This window comes from Cygnus atratus, unplaced genomic scaffold (genome assembly GCF_013377495.2).
Source record: "Cygnus atratus isolate AKBS03 ecotype Queensland, Australia unplaced genomic scaffold, CAtr_DNAZoo_HiC_assembly HiC_scaffold_135, whole genome shotgun sequence".
NCBI lineage: Eukaryota > Metazoa > Chordata > Aves > Anseriformes > Anatidae > Cygnus > Cygnus atratus.
Genome location: NW_026109728.1, coordinates 19,028 through 39,000, shown reverse-complemented (window position 1 = coordinate 39,000; position 19,973 = coordinate 19,028). Strand labels below are relative to the sequence as shown.

The following is a 19,973-nucleotide window of genomic DNA, read 5'->3' as shown; positions in this document are numbered from 1 at the left end:
GCACCTGGGTGCGGATGGCAACTGCAGGGCTGGGGGAGGAGGAAGACGATGAAGAGGCTGTAGTTGCAGTTTGTCTGCCTTGCGGCCCTTTGCTGCCTGGGGGCAGCCAAGCTGGGTCCAGAAAGGTCTTAGAGAAACCTTAGAGCATGGTGAGGTTACTGAGCGTTGCTGGGGCTACGGCAAGGAAGAAGGTGAGTGCAAGCAGGAGTTCCTAGGATCGTGGAAGTCCTGGGCAGCAGGGCTGCCTGTGTGCTGAGGCTGGGTGGGGGAGGACTCGCCGAAAGTTGGGGTGGGTGGTGCGCGCAGGCACAGTGATCCCTGTATGCAAGGAAAGCCCCGCGTGTCTGTGCATGTGCCGTCATTCTTCGTTAATCTGAGCGACTCTTACTGTAATGCCGTTGACATACAGCAACTGCAGATGACACACAGCATTATACAGCAACTAACATTGTACAAACGCAAAGGACTGCCTATGCTCACCCCAGACACCCTTGAGGGTTTTCAGACTGCCCCATACTTCTGCATCACCCGCCAAGTGCACCCAGGTCCTTGAGCAAAAGCAATCCCACGGATGGCTTTGCCCTTGCCTGAGGCAGGAATAAGTCAGACTGTCTTCCCCAGTATGGTTTTTTTTTTTTTTTTTAAATATATGCGCTGCAAGGACTTTATCCCTTTCTATGTGTGTAGGAGTTTTGATTGGGCAGGGCTAGCTCGATTGGCAGACTAACCAGGTGGCTGTTGCTACATGTGCATCTGTGGTGGTTTTACCTTGCTAGGCAGCTGAACTCCACCACAATTGCTCTTTCACTCCCCCTCCTCAGAAGAGGAGGGGAAGAAGAAAAGGAAAGAAACAACTCTCACGGGTTGAGATAAGGATAATTTAATTAAAAGGAAAAATAATTATTAAGGGAAAATTGTTATTAAATAATTTAACTAAAGGGAAAGCGGGGAAAAAAAAAAAAAAAAAAACACCAAAAAAACACAAAGGCTGTGTGGAAGTGCAGAGGAAAAGAAATTACTCTCCACTTCCCACCAATGGGCGATGCTTGACCACGTCCTTGAAGCAGGGCCTCAACGCACGTACCCACCCATTGTTTGGGAGGACAGACGTTTTCACAGCGAGAGCCCACCCCCTCCGCTCTTCTTCCTTTTTCCACCTTTTATTGCTGAGTGTGACATCATATGGTACGGAACATCCCTTCGGTTGCTTCACGTCAGCTGCCCTGCTGATGTTTCTTCCTCCCCTCTTGCCCACCCCCAGCCTGCTGGCTCTGGGGGGGGGGAGGGGGGTTGAGGGAGTCCTGGTGCTGTGCCAGCATTGATTGCTCAGCAGTAGACACAACACCGGTGTGACACCAGTGCCGTTCTAGCTACGCCTGCAGAGCACAGCACTGTGTGGGCTGCCGCAGGGAAAGTTAACTCCATCCCAGCCAGAGACAGTACAGCATCCCAACGTTTGAATGTCTCAGCACCCATTGCTTTCAGCATATTCTTTATCAGTCTGCTGTGTTGTGGGTTTTTTTTGTTTGTTTGTTTGTTTTCCTGGATGCTGGTGCAGGAGAAGGGATGTGGTATACCCATTCAATGCCATGCTGTTTGGCCCAGATGTTTATGAGGTCATTGTGGAAATGAGTCCCACTGTCTGATTCAATATTTCTGGCGTGCCGTGTTGCCATGAGACCGTGAGAAAAAGTTGCATTTTTGCAGCAGAATGTGTTTTTGCGGTGGAAAATTCCACTAACCTTGAGTATCCAAAAGTGATTGTGCAGGCATGACAGCAGCACAGCAGTGGAGAGGACGTTAAACAGGTAAGGGGAAGGTCCACTGTCCCCAAATAAGGAGGATAGGTAAGAAAAAAACAGGACGAGCAGTGCAAAATCAGTAAAAGCAAGAGATCGTGGGCCCTGTGGTCACAAGAGAAGATTGGGGGGGGGGGGGGGGAGGAGAAATTAACAGTTGGTCAAGTAAAATTGGATATATATGGTATAGCAACAAGTGTTGAGTAGCTCGTGAACCTGTAGTACTCAGCCAGTGAGGAAACGGGAGGAATCAAGCGTTGGGTAAGAGGGATATAAGGTTACGATAGACTTTGGCTGGTTGCTCCCGCTTGCAGGACCCCCGCCGTTGCAATCGTGAATAACACAGCTTCACAGACGACCCTGTCTGAGCGAGTCACTGAGGTTTTTCTCACAAGACTTGCTTTTCAAAGCCCAGGATGGCGTTCCGGGTGGAAAGCTATGTTTCCAGCCCTGCGGTGGCTGCTTCCAGCACCCCAAGCACACGGCGCTCGCCAGCTTTACGGCAGCAGGTTATGTAGCGGGGGCGGCCCTTCAGCTGTCGGGGGGAGGGGAAGGCGATGGGGTCTGGCCGCGATGCCGGGGCAGTGTGGGAGCCTCTCCAGCTGCTGAGCTTCAACCTGCCGCACAGCTCAGCACCGCGCAGCCGTTTCCTCGCTGCCTCGGTCTCACCCCTCCGGGAAAGGCGAGAGAATCGGGGTGGGTAAAGCGTGCGGGTTGAGATAAAGACAGTTTAATAGGACAGAAAATTAAGAGAAAGTAATAACAACAACGTGTACGCGCACGCAAAAACTACCGCTGCACGCCTGCAATTGCTCACCGCACGCGTGTCCGATTGCCCGGCCAGTTCCTGAGCAGCAGCCGCCCCCCGGCCATCCTTCCCAGCTGGTGCTCCGCGTGACGTCGTGTGTTCCGGACACCCCTTCACGGCCAGCTCGGTCACCGTCCCGGTCGCGTCTCCTCCCAGCTCGTGGAGCAGACAACGCGTCTCCCCTCCGGCTCGAGCACGCTCAGCGCTCGCAGCCCCTCCTCGTGCGGCGGCTCCCGCTCCCCCGGTCGCCGCGCCGGGCCGAGCCCCCGCGGCCCCCGTGCCTCGCTCCGGAGGCGTCCGCAGGCGCTGAACGGAGGGTCGGAGACCCCCGCCGGCGGCCAGCGTTCTGCCGCGCCCGGCCGGCCGGCCGGCCGGGCCTTCCTTCCCGCCGAGAGCTGCCCGGCCCGGCCGGCCCGCGCGCAGGTCCCCGCGGCGCTGCTCGGTGCCGCCGCGGCGGGCGGCCTGGGGCCCCGGCCAATGAGGCGGCAGCTAGCGGCGTGGCTCCGGGGAGATGGGCGGGGCAGGCAAAGCACGCCGGAGGGGAGGGGAGGGGAGGGGGAGGGGAGGGGAGGGGAGGAGGGGAGGGGAGGGCGGGCGGGCGGGTGAAGGGGCAGGGCGAAACGCAAAGAGGAGGCCGAGCTGCGCCAATCAGCGTGGAGCGAAGGTCGGGCGCAGGGGCTTGGTGGGCGGGGCACGCAGCCGGTGAGCCGTGGGGAGGGAGAGGCGGTGCCGGGGGCGGGGCATGCAAATTCCGCGCGGGGCCGAGCTAATCGGGCGCGCGGGGGCCCGAACGGGCCGCTGGGAGGCCCCGGCGACGCGGCGGCGGGGCGCTCGGGGGTCGCGGCTGCGACCGGAGCGTCCGAGAGGGTGGGCGAGGGCGGCGGGTTGAGCCCCGGGAGGGCGGGGGCGGGCGGTGGAGCAGCGGCCGTGAGGTCGGGGTGGTGGGCGCGGGAGCGGGTGGCGCGGAGGAAAGGCGTCGGGCATCGCTTCTCGGCCTTTTGGCTAAGATCAAGTGTAGTATCTGTTCTTATCAGTTTAATATCTGATACGTCCTCGATGAGAGGACTTTATATTAAAACGGATTTTTGGGCTCGGGAGTTGGATCCGGAGCTTGCTCCCTCCGCTCCGCGCATCGTCCCGGTATTGCAGTACCTCCGGGAACGGTGCACCTCCCTCGGGAGGTTCCTGTCGGTGTGCAAAGGCAGAGCTGGCCGGCCTTCCGCGGGGGAGCGCGTCCCTTCCGCGCCGCGGGGCGGGGCAGCGCCCGGCGGCTGCCGCCCGGCCGCCGCAGGGGGTGAGGGAACGCCGCAGGGCTCCTGGCTCCGCGGAGGGCAGGTCGCGGCCCAGCGCGTGCGCTCGGTTCCCCCCTCGCCGCCCCTTCCGCGGGCCGGAACGGCTCTCTGCTCACATTGCGCTCCTGGCAGCGCATGCCGTCCCTTTGCACTGGGTAAGCGGCCGTCTCCAGTGTCCGGGGCAGCAGGTCCCATGCGGCGGGCGGGGGCGGCATGTTTCTGAAGGGCTGCTTTTGAGAGGGGGAGTTAGGAGAATCTTACCGAGTAGAGAGAGAGCGCTGACAGCATTAAACTAGTGGATGCTGCTTAGCGTCTTTGCTAAGGGGATGGGGAGCAGGATGTGGCCCTCGCTATCCATGAAGAAATGGTTGGCGACCTGCTACGACACTTGGATGTACGCAAGTCGATGGGGCCGGATGGGATCCACCCCAGGGTACTGAGCTGAGCGAACTGGCGGAGGAGCTGGCCAAGCCGCTTTCCATTATTTATCGGCAGTCCTGGCTATCAGGGGAGGTTCCAGTTGACTGGCGGCTAGCAAACGTGACGCCCATCTACAAGAAGGGCCGGAGGGTAGACCCTGGGGAACTATAGGCCTGTTAGTTTGACCTCGGTGCCAGGGAAGCTCATGGAGCAGATTATCTTGAGTGTCATCACGCGGCACTTGCAGGGCAACCAGGCGATCGGGCCCAGTCAGCATGGGTTATGAAAGGTACGTCCTGCTTGAACGAACCTGATCTCCTTCTATGACCAAGTGACGCGCTTGGTGGATGAGGGGAAGGCTGTGGATGTGGTCTACCTTGACTTCAGTAAGGCTTTTGACACCGTTTCCCACAACATTTCTCCTCGAGAACTGGCTTGCTCGTGGCTTGGACTGGCGTACGCCTTGTTGGGTTAAAAAACTGGCTGGATGGCCGGGCCCAAAGAGTTGTGGTGAATGGAGCCAAATCCAGTTGGAGGCCGGTTACTAGCGGAGTCCCCCAGGGCTCAGTGCTGGGGCCAGTCCTCTTTAATATCTTTATCGATGGCCTGGATGAGGGGATCGAGTGCACCCTCAGTAAGTTTGCAGATGACACCGAGTTAGGTGCGTGTGTCGATCTGCTCGAGGGAAAGAAGGCTCTGCAGGAAGATCTGGATAGGTAGGACCGATGGGCTGAGGTCAACTGCATGAAGTTCAACAAGGCCAAGTGCCGGGTTCCTGCACCTGGGGCGCAACAACCCCAAGCAGCGCTACAGGCTGGGAAGAGGAGTGGCTGGAAAGCTGCCTGGCGGAGAAGGACCTGGGAGTACTGGTTGATAGTCGGCTGAATACGAGCCGCAGTGTGCTCAGGTGGCCAAGAAGGCCAACAGCATCCTGGCTTGCATAAGAAGCAGTGTGGCCAGCAGGTCTAAGGAGGTGATTGTCCCCCTGTACTCGGCTCTGGTGAGGCCGCACCTCGAGTACTGTGTTCAGTTTGGGCCCCTCGCTACAAGAAGGACATGGAGGTGCTCGAGAGAGTCCAGAGAAGGGCAACGAAGCTGGTGAGGGGTCTGGAGAACAAGTCTTACGAGGAGCGGCTGAGGGAGCTGGAGCTGGGGTTGTTTAGCCTGGAGAAGAGGAGGCTCAGGGGAGACCTACATCGCTCTCTATAGGTACCTTAAAGGAGGCTGTAGAGAGGTGGGGGTTGGTCTATTCTCCCATGTGCCTGGTGACAGGACGAGGGGGAATGGGCTAAAGTTGCGCCAGGGGAGGTTTAGGTTGGATATTAGGAAGAACTTCTTTACCGAAAGGGTTGTTAGGCATTGGAATGGGCTGCCCAGGGAGGTGGTTGAGTCGCCATCCCTGGAGGTCTTTAAAAGACGTTTAGATGTAGCCCTTAGGTGATATGGTTTAGTGGAGGACTTGTTAGCGTTAGGGCAGAGCTTGGACTAGATGATCGTGGAGGTCCCTTCCAACCTAGACGATTCTGTGATTCTGTCTTTGCTAACTACTGTGCACTGTGCAAAATTAATTAAAGCAAGAAGCTTTGGGCCCCTTTCCAAGGTTAGTCTCTTGATAGGAGTGTGAGCCTGTCCTTAAGAAACTGGCAGAAACTGGTCCTGCGGACGGACAAGAGCCAAGGAGCGACTGAGTCTGCGCGAAGGCAAGAGGTCAACTAGCGGTGACGAGGAAGAGTCGTCAACCTTCATCCCCCCGACGACCACCACCAGGAGACACTGCGCAAGCGAAGATGGGAGGAGTTTATGGAAATAACTCCTTGGAACCAATTTTAATATGAAGCGGGGACAGGTTATGAATAGCTATAGGCGTACTGTGAAACTTCATGCGTACGTAACTCTTTGCTGCATAGAACCATGGCAAATTGCTGCGTCACGTGCGCACGACCTTGGTGGGACCTGCCCCCCGTGCTGCCCGGCGCTGAATAAACATACCTACTTTACCGTCTTACTGATTGTGGACTCCGTTTTTCCACAAGTCAGTTTGGCGAGCCAGCCAGGAGACGCGCTGCTCGGCTGCGGGATCGACTGCGGAGCGGACGCCCCTAGCTGCACCCCGAGTATTTTCCTCGGAGGAGCCTCCACTCCCAGCCGCTCACCGCGGGAGCAGGCAGAGACCTCCTGAAGCCGCGGACAAACGGTACGTTTTGCAGTACAGGAAGGGCCTGTAAGTAAGTCGTACGCGTGGCCGGGGCGGCCGGTAAATCGCGCAGAGACGTCTGGCGTGCAGCATAGTCCCCGTATGGGAGGAGGGTACCCTACGGGCTGACCGGCCGAGCGGTCAAGGGGGTTTTGCTGACCGACCGAGCGGCCGCTAGCGATCTTGGGAGTAGATCGAGCAAATCCGAGGTTACCGCTGCATCCCAGTTTTGGGAGCCAGGACGGACCTGCTAGTGACTGTATAAGAAGCAGGAGAAGGGTAAGCGGGCCTCCCAAAATTGTGACAAGGTTACCTGGGTAATATTTGCAGCTGCTGGAGGGATATTAATTGGAGTGGCAATAATTGTATGTCTTATTGTAGCTGTCTGGGTATGTCACGTTGAAAGCATTTGTGTAAGCGTATGTGTTTGAGACAAAGTATTGTTGTGAAGCGAGTTACAAACAAGTTTGGTGGTTGTTTTAAGTGATGTATTCTCGTGGTATGAACGAGAAGTGCAGGGGGCCTCTTTGCGTGATTGCGTGATTGCGCTGTGTGACTGAGACGCAGCATCGCCGCGAAGCGAGTGCGGAGTTCCGATCCGCGGTTCCGTATTCTCCGCGAGGGGAACGGCCGGAGACGAACGAAGCGCACGACAGACCGAAAGGAAGTGCTGTTTTATCCCAGCGTTGACTGGCGGTGCCCAATGTATGGGCCCGGTGGTGTATCTTGTAATCCTCTTAAATGTCTCCAGTGTGACAAGGAGAAGAAAGGCGGGAGCATTATCTAAGTAACAGTTTAGAAGTTTGGGTATATTCGCTGTGGTGTTTGGTCGGTTTCCCAAGTACTGGGGGAGGGGGGCTGACTGATTATCAAAGCGGTAGAACGGAGAGTCACTTCTCTGGTGGTTCGGGCTTGAGCCCCGGGAATTTGGTAAGAAGGGGGAGAGCGAATTTATTTAGGCCTCGGTACCTTTTTAAACCCCCATATTGATGGATACGTAGGAGCGATTCCTTGTTTTGTGTGGGCTTACTAACAAAGTGCATGAGAAAAATTGGCATTCGGCTTGAAATTCGGTCCTGTTGAAATGTAAACTTTGTGGAAAAGGTGGTATTGTTTGTCTGGAAGACGGAGGGCTGAGTGCTTCAAGTGTTTCCCCGAAGTCCTGTGGATTTATGGTTGGAACAGGGCTCATTAATAATCTGAAATAGTAAAGTTTGTATGTGGAACGAAGAGTTTTAATCCCAGAGAACTGGGACATCTGGGAAGAAGATTAGGAAAAAGATAGTAAAAACCTGCCACAGGGCCCCAGTAAAAATAATAATAATAAAAAAAAAAACCAACAAGAACAACAAAAAAAACTAAAAACCTGTCACTGGACCCCCCATCACTGGAGCCCCAGGTGTGGCTAATGAGGGTGGTGAGGCCCAGCAGCCCCTCCTCGTAAAAGGGCCGCACCTGGGTGCGGATGGCACTGCAGGGCTGGGGGAGGAGGAAGACGATGAAGAGGCTGTAGTTGCAGTTTGTCTGCCTTGCGGCCCCTTTGCTGCCTGGGGGCAGCCAAGCTGGGTCCAGAAAGGTCTTAGAGAAACCTTAGAGCATGGTGAGGTTACTGAGCGTTGCTGGGGCTACGGCAAGGAAGAAGGTGAGTGCAAGCAGGAGTTCCTAGGATCGTGGAAGTCCTGGGCAAGCAGGGCTGCCTGTGTGCTGAGGCTGGGTGGGGGAGGACTCGCCGAAAGTTGGGGTGGGTGTGCGCGCAGGCACAGTGATCCCTGTATGCAAGGAAAGCCCCGCGTGTCTGTGCATGTGCGTCATTCTTCGTTAATCTGAGCGACTCTTACTGTAATGCCGTTGACATACAGCAACTGCAGATGACACACAGCATTATACAGCAACTAACATTGTACAACGCAAAGGACTGCCTATGCTCACCCCAGACACCCTTGAGGGTTTTCAGACTGCCCCATACTTCTGCATCACCCGCCAAGTGCACCCAGGTCCTTGAGCAAAAGCAATCCCACGGATGGCTTTGCCCTTGCTGAGGCAGGAATAAGTCAGACTGTCTTCCCCAGTATGGTTTTTTTTTTTTTTTTTAAATATATGCGCTGCAAGGACTTTATCCCTTTCTATGTGTGTAGGAGTTTTGATTGGGCAGGGCTAGCTCGATTGGCAGACTAACCAGGTGGCTGTTGCTACATGTGCATCTGTGGTGGTTTTTACCTTGCTAGCAGCTGAACTCCACCACAATTGCTCTTTCACTCCCCCTCCTCAGAAGAGGAGGGGAAGAAGAAAAGGAAAGAAACAACTCTCACGGGTGAGATAAGGATAATTTAATTAAAAGGAAAAATAATTATTAAGGGAAAATTGTTATTAAATAATTTAACTAAAGGGAAAGCGGGGGAAAAAAAAAAAAAAAAAACACCAAAAAACACAAAGGCTGTGTGGAAGTGCAGAGGAAAGAAATTACTCTCCACTTCCCACCAATTGGGCGATGCTTGACCACGTCCTTGAAGCAGGGCCTCAACGCACGTACCCACCCATTGTTTGGGGAGGACAGACGTTTTCACAGCGAGAGCCCACCACTCCGCTCTTCTTCCTTTTTCCACCTTTTATTGCTGAGTGTGACATCATATGGTACGGAACATCCCTTCGGTTGCTTCACGTCAGCTGCCCTGCTGATGTTTCTTCCTCCCCTCTTGCCCACCCCCAGCCTGCTGGCTCTGGGGGGGGGAGGGGGGTTGAGGGAGTCCTGGTGCTGTGCCAAGCATTGATTGCTCAGCAGTAGACACAACACCGGTGTGACACCAGTGCCGTTCTAGCTACGCCTGCAGAGCACAGCACTGTGTGGGCTGCCGCAGGGAAAGTTAACTCCATCCCAGCCAGAGACAGTACAGCATCCCAACGTTTGAATGTCTCAGCACCCATTGCTTTCAGCATATTCTTTATCAGTCTGCGTGTGTGTGGTTTTTTTTTTGTTTGTTTGTTTGTTTTCCTGGATGCTGGTGCAGGAGAAGGGATGTGGTATACCCATTCAATGCCATGCTGTTTGGCCCAGATGTTTATGAGGTCATTGTGGAAATGAGTCCCACTGTCTGATTCAATTATTTCTGGCGTGCCGTGTTGCCATGAGACCGTGAGAAAAAGTTGCATTTTTGCAGCAGAATGTGTTTTTGCGGTGGAAAATTCCACTAACCTGAGTATCCAAAAGTGATTGTGCAGGCATGACAGCAGCACAGCAGTGGAGAGGACGTTAAACAGGTAAGGGGAAGGTCCCACTGTCCCCAAATAAGGAGGATAGGTAAGAAAAAACAGGACGAGCAGTGCAAATCAGTAAAAGCAAGAGATCGTGGGGCCCTGTGGTCACAAGAGAAGATTGGGGGGGGGGGGGGGGGGGAGGAGAAATTAACAGGTTGGTCAAGTAAATTGGATATATATGGTATAGCAACAAGTGTTGAGTAGCTTGTGATCCTGTAGTACTCAGCCAGTGAGGAAACGGGAGGAATCAAGCGTTGGGTAAGAGGGAATATAAGGTTACGATAGACTTTGGCTGGTTGCTCCCGCTTGCAGGACCCCCGCCGTTGCAATCGTGAACTAACACAGCTTCACAGACGACCCTGTCCTGAGCGAGTCACTGAGGTTTTTCTCACAAGACTTGCTTTTCAAAAGCCCAGGATGGCGTTCCGGGTGGAAAGCTATGTTTCCAGCCCTGCGGTGGCTGCTTCCAGGCACCCCAAGCACACGGCGCTCGCCAGCTTTACGGCAGCAGGTTATGTAGCGGGGCGGCCCTTCAGCTGTCGGGGAGGGGAAGGGCGATGGGGTCTGGCCGCGATGCCGGGGCAGTGTGGGAGCCTCTCCAGCTGCTGAGCTTCAACCTGCCGCACAGCTCAGCACCGCGCAGCCGTTTCCTCGTTGCCTCGGTCTCACCCCTCCGGGAAAGGCGAGAGAATCGGGGGTGGGTAAAGCGTGCGGGTTGAGATAAAGACAGTTTAATAGGTCAGAAAATTAAGAGAAAAGTAATAACAACAACGTTGTACGCGCACGCAAACTACCGCTGCACGCTGCAATTGCTCACCGCACGCGTGTCCCGATTGCCCGGCCAGTTCCTGAGCAGCAGCCCGCCCCCCGGCCATCCTTCCCAGCTGGGTGCTCCGCGTGACGTCGTGGTGTTTCCGGACACCCCTTCACGGCCAGCTCGGGTCACCGTCCCGGTCGCGTCTCCTCCCAGCTCGTGGAGCAGACAACGCGTCTCCCTCCGGCTCGAGCACGCTCAGCGCTCGCAGCCCCGTCCTCGTGCGGCGGCTCCGCATCCCCCGGTCGCCGCGCCGGGCCGAGCCCCGCGGCCCCGTGCCTCGCTCCGGAGGCGTCCGCAGGCGCTGAACGGAGGGTCGGAGGACCCCCGCCGGCGGCAGCGTTCTGCCGCGCGCCCGGCCGGCCGGCCGGCCGGGCCTTCCTTCCCGCCGAGAGCTGCCCGGCCCGAGCCGGCCGCGCGCAGGTCCACGCGGCGCTGCTCGGTGCCGCCGCGGCGGCGGCCTGGGGCCCCGGCCAATGAGGCGGGCAGCTAGCGGCGTGGCTCCGGTGGAGATGGCGGGGCAGGCAAAGCACGCCGGAGGGGAGGGGAGGGGAGGGGAGGGGAGGGGAGGGGAGGGGAGGGGAGGGGAGGGGAGGGGAGGGGAGGGGAGGGGAGGGAGGGAGGGGAGGGGAGGGGAGGGGAGGGGAGGGGAGGGAGGGGCGGGGAGGGGCGGGGAGGGGAGGGCGGGGAGGGGCGGGGAGGGGCGGGCGGGCGGGCGGGTGAAGGGGCAGGGCGAACGCAAAGAGGAGGCCGAGCTGCGCCAATCAGCGTGGATGCGAAGGTCGGGCGCAGGGCTTGGTGGGCGGGGCACGCAGCCGGTGAGCCGTGGGGAGGGAGAGGCGGTGCCGGGGGCGGGGCATGCAAAATTCCGCGCGGGGCCGAGCTAATCGGGCGCGCGGGGGCCCGAACGGGCCGCTGGGAGGCCCCGGCGACGCGGCGGCGGGGCGCTCGGGGTCGCGGCTGCGACCGGAGCGTCCGAGAGGGTGGGCGAGGGCGGCGGGTTGAGCCCCGGGAGGGCGGGGCGGGCGGTGGAGCAGCGGCCGTGAGGTCGTGGGTGGTGGGCGCGGGAGCGGGTGGCGCGGGGGAAAGGCGTCCGGCATCGCTTCTCGGCCTTTTGGCTAAGATCAAGTGTAGTATCTGTTCTTATCAGTTTAATATCTGATACGTCCTCGATGAGAGGACTTTATATTAAACGGATTTTTGGGCTCGGGAGTTGGATCCGGAGCTTGCTCCCTCCGCTCCGCGCATCGTCCCGGTATTGCAGTACCTCCGGGAACGGTGCACCTCCCTCGGGAGGTTTCCTGTCGGTGTGCAAAGGCAGAGCTTGCCGGCCTTCCGCGGGGAGCGCGTCCCTTCCGCGCCGCGGGGCGGGGCAGCGCCCCGGCGGCTGCCGCCCGGCCGCCGCAGGGGGTGAGGGAACGCCGCAGGGCTCCTGGCTCCGCGGAGGGCAGGTCGCGGCCCAGCGCGTGCGCTCGGTTCCCCCCTCGCCGCCCCTTCCGCGGGCCGGAACGGCTCTCTGCTCACTTGCGCTCCTGGCAGCGCATGCCGTCCCTTTGCACTGGGTAAGCGGCCGTCTCCAGTGTCCGGGGCAGCAGGTCCCATGCGGCGGGCGGGGGCGGCATGTTTTCTGAAGGCTGCTTTTGAGAGGGGGAGTTAGGAGAATCTTACCGAGTAGAGAGAGAGCGCTGACAGCATTAAACTAGTGGATGCCTGCTTAGCGTCTTTGCTAAGGGGATTGGGGAGCAGGATGTGGCCCCTCGCTATCCATGAAGAAATGGTTGGCGGACCTGCTACGACACTTGGATGTACGCAAGTCGATGGGGCCGGATGGGATCCACCACAGGGTACTGAGCTGAGCGAACTGGCGGAGAAGCTGGCCAAGCCGCTTTCCATTATTTATCGGCAGTCCTGGCTATCAGGGGAGGTTCCAGTTGACTGGCGGCTAGCAAACGTGACGCCCATCTACAAGAAGGGCCGGAGGGTAGACCCGGGGAACTATAGGCCTGTTAGTTTGACCTCGGTGCCAGGGAAGCTCATGGAGCAGATTAATCTTGAGTGTCATCACGCGGCACTTGCAGGGCAACCAGGCGATCGGGCCCAGTCAGCATGGGTTTATGAAAGGTACGTCCTGCTTGACGAACCTGATCTCCTTCTATGACCAAGTGACGCGCTTGGTGGATGAGGGGAAGGCTGGTGGATGTGGTCTACCTTGACTTCAGTAAGGCTTTTGACACCGTTTCCCACAACATTCTCCTCGAGAAACTGGCTGCTCGTGGCTTGGACTGGCGTACGCCTTGTTGGGTAAAAACTGGCTGGATGGCCGGGCCCAGAAGAGTTGTGGTGAATGGAGCCAAATCCAGTTGGAGGGCCGGTTACTAGCGGAGTCCCCCAGGGCTCAGTGCTGGGGCCGGTCCTCTTAATATCTTTATCGATGGCCTGGATGAGGGGGATCGAGTGCACCCTCAGTAAGTTTGCAGATGACACCGAGTTAGGTGCGTGTGTCGATCTGCTCGAGGGAAAGAAGGCTCTGCAGGAAGATCTGGATAGGCTGGACCGATGGGCTGAGGTCAACTGCATGAAGTTCAACAAGGCCAAGTGCCGGGTCCTGCACCTGGGGCGCAACAACCCCAAGCAGCGCTACAGGCTGGGAGAGGAGTGGCTGGAAAGCTGCCTGGCGGAGAAGGACCTGGGGAGTACTGGTTGATAGTCGGCTGAATACGAGCCAGCAGTGTGCCTCAGGTGGCCAAGAAGGCCAACAGCATCCTGGCTTGCATAAGAAGCAGTGTGGCCAGCAGGTCTAAGGAGGTGATTGTCCCCCTGTACTCGGCTCTGGTGAGGCCGCACCTCGAGTACTGTGTTCAGTTTTGGGCCCCCTCGCTACAAGAAGGACATGGAGGTGCTCGAGAGAGTCCAGAGAAGGGCAACGAAGCTGGTGAGGGTCTGGAGAACAAGTCTTACGAGGAGCGGCTGAGGGAGCTGGAGCTGGGGTTGTTTAGCCTGGAGAAGAGGAGGCTCAGGGGAGACCTCATCGCTCTCTATAGGTACCTTAAAGGAGGCTGTAGAGAGGTGGGGGTTGGTCTATTCTCCCATGTGCCTGGTGACAGGACGAGGGGGAATGGGCTAAAGTTGCGCCAGGGGAGGTTTAGGTTGGATATTAGGAAGAACTTCTTTACCGAAAGGGTTGTTAGGCATTGGAATGGGCTGCCCAGGGAGGTGGTTGAGTCGCCATCCCTGGAGGTCTTTAAAAGACGTTTAGATGTAGCCCTTAGTGATATGGTTTAGTGGAGGACTTGTTAGCGTTAGGGCAGAGCTTGGACTAGATGATCGTGGATGGTCCCTTCCAACCTAGACGATTCTGTGATTCTGTCTTTGCTAACTACTGTGCACTGTGCAAAATTAATTAAAGCAAGAAGCTTTGGGCCCCTTTCCAAGGTTAGTCTCTTGATAGGAGTGTGAGCCTGTCTTAAGAAACTGGCAGAAACTGGTCCTGCGGACGGAACAAGAGCCAAGGAGCGACTGAGTCTGCGCGAAGGCAAGAGGTCAAACTAGCGGTGACGAGGAAGAGTCGTCAACCTTCATCCCCCCGACGACCACCACCAGGAGGACACTGCGCAAGCGAAGATGTGGAGGAGTTTATGGAAATAACTCCTTGGAACCAATTTTAAATATGAAGCGGGACAGGTTATGAATAGCTATAGGCGTACTGTGAAACTTCATGCGTACGTAACTCTTTGCTGCATAGAACCATGGCAAATTGCTGCGTCACGTGCGCACGACCTTGGTGGGACCTGCCCCCCGTGCTGCCCGGCGCTGAATAAACATACCTACTTTACCGTCTTACTGATTGTGGACTCCGTTTTTCCACAAGTCAGTTTGGCGAGCCAGCCAGGAGACGCTCCTGCTCGGCTGCGGGATCGACTGCGGAGCGGACGCCCCTAGCTGCACCCCGAGTATTTTCCTCGGAGGAGCCTCCACTCCCAGCCGCCTCACCGCGGGAGCAGGCAGAGACCTCCTGAAGCCGCGGACAAACGGTACGTTTTGCAGTACAGGAAGGGCCTGTAAGTAAGTCGTACGCGTGGCCGGGGCGGCCGGTAAATCGCGCAGAGACGTCTGGCGTGCAGCATAGTACCCGTATGGGAGGAGGGTACCCTACGGGCTGACCGGCCGAGCGGTCAAGGGGGTTTTGCTGACCGACCGAGCGGCCGCTAGCGATCTTGGAGTAGATCGAGCAAATCCGAGGTTACCGCTGCATCCAGTTTTGGGAGCCAGGACGGACCTGCTAGTGACTGTATAAGAAGCAGGAGAAGGGTTAAGCGGGCCTCCCAAAATTGTGACAAGGTTACCTGGTAATATTTGCAGCTGCTGGAGGGATATTAATTGGAGTGGCAATAATTGTATGTCTTATTTGTAGCTGTCTGGGTATGTCACGTTGAAAGCATTGTGTAAGCGTATGTGTTTGAGACAAAGTATTGTTGTGAAGCGAGTTACAAACAAGTTTGGTGGTTGTTTTAAGTGATGTATTCTCGTGGTATGAACGAGAAGTGCAGGGGGCCTCTTTGCGTGATTGCAGTGATTGCGCTGTGTGACTGAGACGCAGCATCGCCGCGAAGCGAGTGCGGAGTTCGATCCGCGGTTCCGTATTCTCCGCGAGGGGAACGGCCGGAGACGAACGAAAGCGCACGACAGACCGAAAGGAAGTGCTGTTTTATCCCAGCGTTGACTGGCGGTGCCCAATGTATGGGCCCGGTGGTGTATCTTGTAATCCTCTTAAATGTCTCCAGTGTGACAAGGAGAAGAAAGGCGGGAGCATTATCTAAGTAACAGTTTAGAAGTTTGGGTATATTCGCTTGTGGTGTTTGGTCGGTTTCCCAAGTACTGGGGGAGGGGGGCTGACTGATTATCAAAGCGGTAGAACGGAGAGTCACTTCTCTGGTGGTTCGGGCTTGAGCCCCGGGAATTTGGTAAGAAGGGGGAGAGCGAATTTATTTAGGCCTCGGTACCTTTTTAAACCCCCATATTGATGGATACGTAGGAGCGATTCCTTGTTTTGTGTGGGCTTACTAACAAAGTGCATGAGAAAAAATTGGCATTCGGCTTGAAATTCGGTCCTGTTGAAATGTAAACTTTGTGGAAAAGGTGGTATTGTTTGTCTGGAAGACGGAGGGCTGAGTGCTTCAAGTGTTTCCCCAAAGTCCTGTGGATTTATGGTTGGAACAGGGCTCATTAATAATCTGAAATAGTAAAGTTTGTATGTGGAACGAAGAGTTTAATCCCAGAGAACTGGGACATCTGGGAAGAAGATTAGGAAAAGATAGTAAAAACCTGCCACAGGGCCCCAGTAAAAAAATAATAATAAAAAAAACAACAACAACAACAACAAAAAAAACTAAAAACCTGTCACTGGACCCCCCATCACTGGAGCCCCAGGTGTGGCTAATGAGGGTGGTGGAGCCCAGCAGCCCCTCCTCGTAAAAGGGCCGCACCTGGGTGCGGATGGCAACTGCAGGGCTGGGGGAGGAGGAAGACGATGAAGAGGCTGTAGTTGCAGTTTGTCTGCCTTGCGGCCCCTTTGCTGCCTGGGGGCAGCCAAGCTGGGTCCAGAAAGGTCTTAGAGAAACCTTAGAGCATGGTGAGGTTACTGAGCGTTGCTGGGGCTACGGCAAGGAAGAAGGTGAGTGCAAGCAGGAGTTCCTAGGATCGTGGAAGTCCTGGGCAGCAGGGCTGCCTGTGTGCTGAGGCTGGGTGGGGGAGGACTCGCCGAAAGTTGGGGTGGGTGTGCGCGCAGGCACAGTGATCCCTGTATGCAAGGAAAGCCCCGCGTGTCTGTGCATGTGCCGTCATTCTTCGTTAATCTGAGCGACTCTTACTGTAATGCCGTTGACATACAGCAACTGCAGATGACACACAGCATTATACAGCAACTAACATTGTACAACGCAAAGGACTGCCTATGCTCACCCCAGACACCCTTGAGGGTTTTCAGACTGCCCCATACTTCTGCATCACCCGCCAAGTGCACCCAGGTCCTTGAGCAAAAGCAATCCCACGGATGGCTTTGCCCTTGCCTGAGGCAGGAATAAGTCAGACTGTCTTCCCCAGTACTTTTTTTTTTTTTTTTTTTTTTTTTTTTTTAAATATATGCGCTGCAAGGACTTTATCCCTTTCTATGTGTGTAGGAGTTTTGATTGGGCAGGGCTAGCTCGATTGGCAGACTAACCAGGTGGCTGTTGCTACATGTGCATCTGTGGTGGTTTTACCTTGCTAGGCAGCTGAACTCCACCACAATTGCTCTTTCACTCCCCCTCCTCAGAAGAGGAGGGGAAGAAGAAAAGGAAAGAATCAACTCTCACGGGTTGAGATAAGGATAATTTAATTAAAAGGAAAAATAATTATTAAGGGAAAATTGTATTAAATAATTTAACTAAAGGGAAAGCGGGGGAAAAAAAAAAAAAAAAAAAACCAAAAACCACAAAGGCTGTGTGGAAGTGCAGAGGAAAGAAATTACTCTCCACTTCCCACCAATGGGCGATGCTTGACCACGTCCTTGAAGCAGGGCCTCAACGCACGTACCCACCCATTGTTTGGGAGGACAGACGTTTTCACAGCGAGAGCCCACCCCTCCGCTCTTCTTCCTTTTTCCACCTTTTATTGCTGAGTGTGACATCATATGGTACGAACATCCCTTCGGTTGCTTCACGTCAGCTGCCCTGCTGATGTTTTCTTCCTCCCCTCTTGCCCACCCCCAGCCTGCTGGCTCTGGGGGGGGGGAGGGGGTGTTGAGGGAGTCCTGGTGCTGTGCCAGCATTGATTGCTCAGCAGTAGACACAACACCGGTGTGACACCAGTGCCGTTCTAGCTACGCCTGCAGAGCACAGCACTGTGTGGGCTGCCGCAGGAAAGTTAACTCCATCCCAGCCAGAGACAGTACAGCATCCCAACGTTTGAATGTCTCAGCACCCATTGCTTTCAGCATATTCTTTATCAGTCTGCTGTGTTGTGGGTTTTTTTTTGTTTGTTTGTTTGTTTTCCTGGATGCTGGTGCAGGAGAAGGGATGTGGTATACCCATTCAATGCCATGCTGTTTGGCCCAGATGTTTATGAGGGTCATTGTGGAAATGAGTCCCACTGTCTGATTCAATTATTTCTGGCGTGCCGTGTTGCCATGAGACCGTGAGAAAAAGTTGCATTTTTGCAGCAGAATGTGTTTTTGCGGTGGAAAATTCCACTAACCTTGAGTATCCAAAAGTGATTGTGCAGGCATGACAGCAGCACAGCAGTGGAGAGACGTTAAACAGGTAAGGGGAAGGTCCCACTGTCCCCAAATAAGGAGGATAGGTAAGAAAAAACAGGACGAGCAGTGCAAAATCAGTAAAAGCAAGAGATCGTGGGCCCTGTGGTCACAAGACAAGATTGGGGGGGGGGGGGGAGGAGAAATTAACAGTTGGTCAAGTAAAATTGGATATATATGGTATAGCAACAAGTGTTGAGTAGCTTGTGAACCTGTAGTACTCAGCCAGTGAGGAAACGGGAGGAATCAAGCGTTGGGTAAGAGGGAATATAAGGTTACGATAGACTTTGGCTGGTTGCTCCCGCTTGCAGGACCCCCGCCGTTGCAATCGTGAATAACACAGCTTCACAGACGACCCTGTCTGAGCGAGTCACTGAGGTTTTTCTCACAAAGACTTGCTTTTCAAAGCCCAGGATGGCGTTCCGGGTGGAAAGCTATGTTTCCAGCCCTGCGGTGGCTGCTTCCAGCACCCCAAGCACACGGCGCTCGCCAGCTTTACGGCAGCAGGTTATGTAGCGGGGCGGCCCTTCAGCTGTCGGGGGAGGGGAAGGCGATGGGGTCTGGCCGCGATGCCGGGGCAGTGTGGGAGCCTCTCCAGCTGCTGAGCTTCAACCTGCCGCACAGCTCAGCACCGCGCAGCCGTTTCCTCGCTGCCTCGGTCTCACCCCTCCGGGAAAGGCGAGAGAATCGGGGGTGGGTAAAGCGTGCGGGTTGAGATAAAGACAGTTTAATAGGACAGAAAATTAAGAGAAAGTAATAACAACAACGTGTACGCGCACGCAAAACTACCGCTGCACGCTGCAATTGCTCACCGCACGCGTGTCGATTGCCCGGCCAGTTCCTGAGCAGCAGCCGCCCCCCGGCCATCCTTCCCAGCTGGTGCTCCGCGTGACGTCGTGTGTTCCGGACACCCCTTCACGGCCAGCTCGGGTCACCGTCCCGGTCGCGTCTCCTCCCAGCTCGTGGAGCAGACAACGCGTCTCCCCTCCGGCTCGAGCACGCTCAGCGCTCGCAGCCCCTCCTCGTGCGGCGGCTCCGCTCCCCCGGTCGCCGCGCCGGGCCGAGCCCCGCGGCCCCGTGCCTCGCTCCGGAGGCGTCCGCAGGCGCTGAACGGAGGGTCGGAGGACCCCCGCCGGCGGCAGCGTTCTGCCGCGCCCGGCCGGCCGGCCGGCCGGGCCTTCCTTCCCGCCGAGAGCTGCCCGGCCCGGCCGGCCGCGCGCAGGTCCCGCGGCGCTGCTCGGTGCCGCCGCGGCGGGCGGCCTGGGGCCCCGGCCAATGAGGCGGCAGCTAGCGGCGTGGCTCCGGGGAGATGGGCGGGGCAGGCAAAGCACGCCGGAGGGAGGGGAGGGGAGGGGAGGGGAGGGGAGGGGAGGGGAGGGGAGGGCGGGCGGGCGGGCGGGTGAAGGGGCAGGGCGAACGCAAAGAGGAGGCCGAGCTGCGCCAATCAGCGTGGAGCGAAGGTCGGGCGCAGGGGCTTGGTGGGCGGGGCACGCAGCCGGTGAGCCGTGGGGAGGGAGAGGCGGGGTGCCGGGGGCGGGGCATGCAAATTCCGCGCGGGGCCGAGCTAATCGGGCGCCGCGGGGGCCCGAACGGGCCGCTGGGAGGCCCGGCGACGCGGCGGCGGGGCGCTCGGGGGTCGCGGCTGCGACCGGAGCGTCCGAGAGGGTGGGCGAGGGCGGCGGGTTGAGCCCCGGGAGGGCGGGGGCGGGCGGTGGAGCAGCGGCCGTGAGGTCGGGGTGGTGGGCGCGGGAGCGGGTGGCGCGGGGGAAAGGCGTCGGCATCGCTTCTCGGCCTTTTGGCTAAGATCAAGTGTAGTATCTGTTCTTATCAGTTTAATATCTGATACGTCCTCGATGAGAGGACTTTATATTAAACGGATTTTTGGGCTCGGGAGTTGGATCCGGAGCTTGCTCCCTCCGCTCCGCGCATCGTCCCGGTATTGCAGTACCTCCGGGAACGGTGCACCTCCCTCGGGAGGTTCCTGTCGGTGTGCAAAGGCAGAGCTGGCCGGCCTTCCGCGGGGGAGCGCGTCCCTTCCGCGCCGCGGGGCGGGGCAGCGCCCCGGCGGCTGCCGCCCGGGCCGCCCGCAGGGGGTGAGGGAACGCC

General features: G+C 57.1%; 1 long non-coding RNA gene and 3 other non-coding genes across 4 annotated transcripts; 3 read left to right on the top strand and 1 right to left on the bottom strand.

The window, feature by feature from the left end:
* Positions 1–989: 989 nt before the first annotated feature.
* Positions 990–17,863, bottom strand: LOC126913668 (uncharacterized). The gene is made up of 3 exons (XR_007709327.1): positions 17,810–17,863; positions 9,094–9,703; positions 990–1,133 (listed from the first exon to the last, which is right to left on the bottom strand). It is a non-coding gene; the product is annotated as an uncharacterized LOC126913668 (long non-coding RNA).
* Positions 3,590–3,781, top strand: LOC118251901 (U2 spliceosomal RNA). The gene has a single exon (XR_004779985.1). It is a non-coding gene; the product is annotated as a U2 spliceosomal RNA (small nuclear RNA).
* LOC118251892 (U2 spliceosomal RNA) lies at positions 11,678–11,868 on the top strand. Its single transcript, XR_004779976.1, has one exon. It is a non-coding gene; the product is annotated as a U2 spliceosomal RNA (small nuclear RNA).
* A 1,783-nt stretch (positions 17,864–19,646) lies between the features above and the next one.
* Positions 19,647–19,837, top strand: LOC118251898 (U2 spliceosomal RNA). Its single transcript, XR_004779982.1, has one exon. It is a non-coding gene; the product is annotated as a U2 spliceosomal RNA (small nuclear RNA).
* The last annotated feature ends 136 nt before the right edge of the window (positions 19,838–19,973 follow it).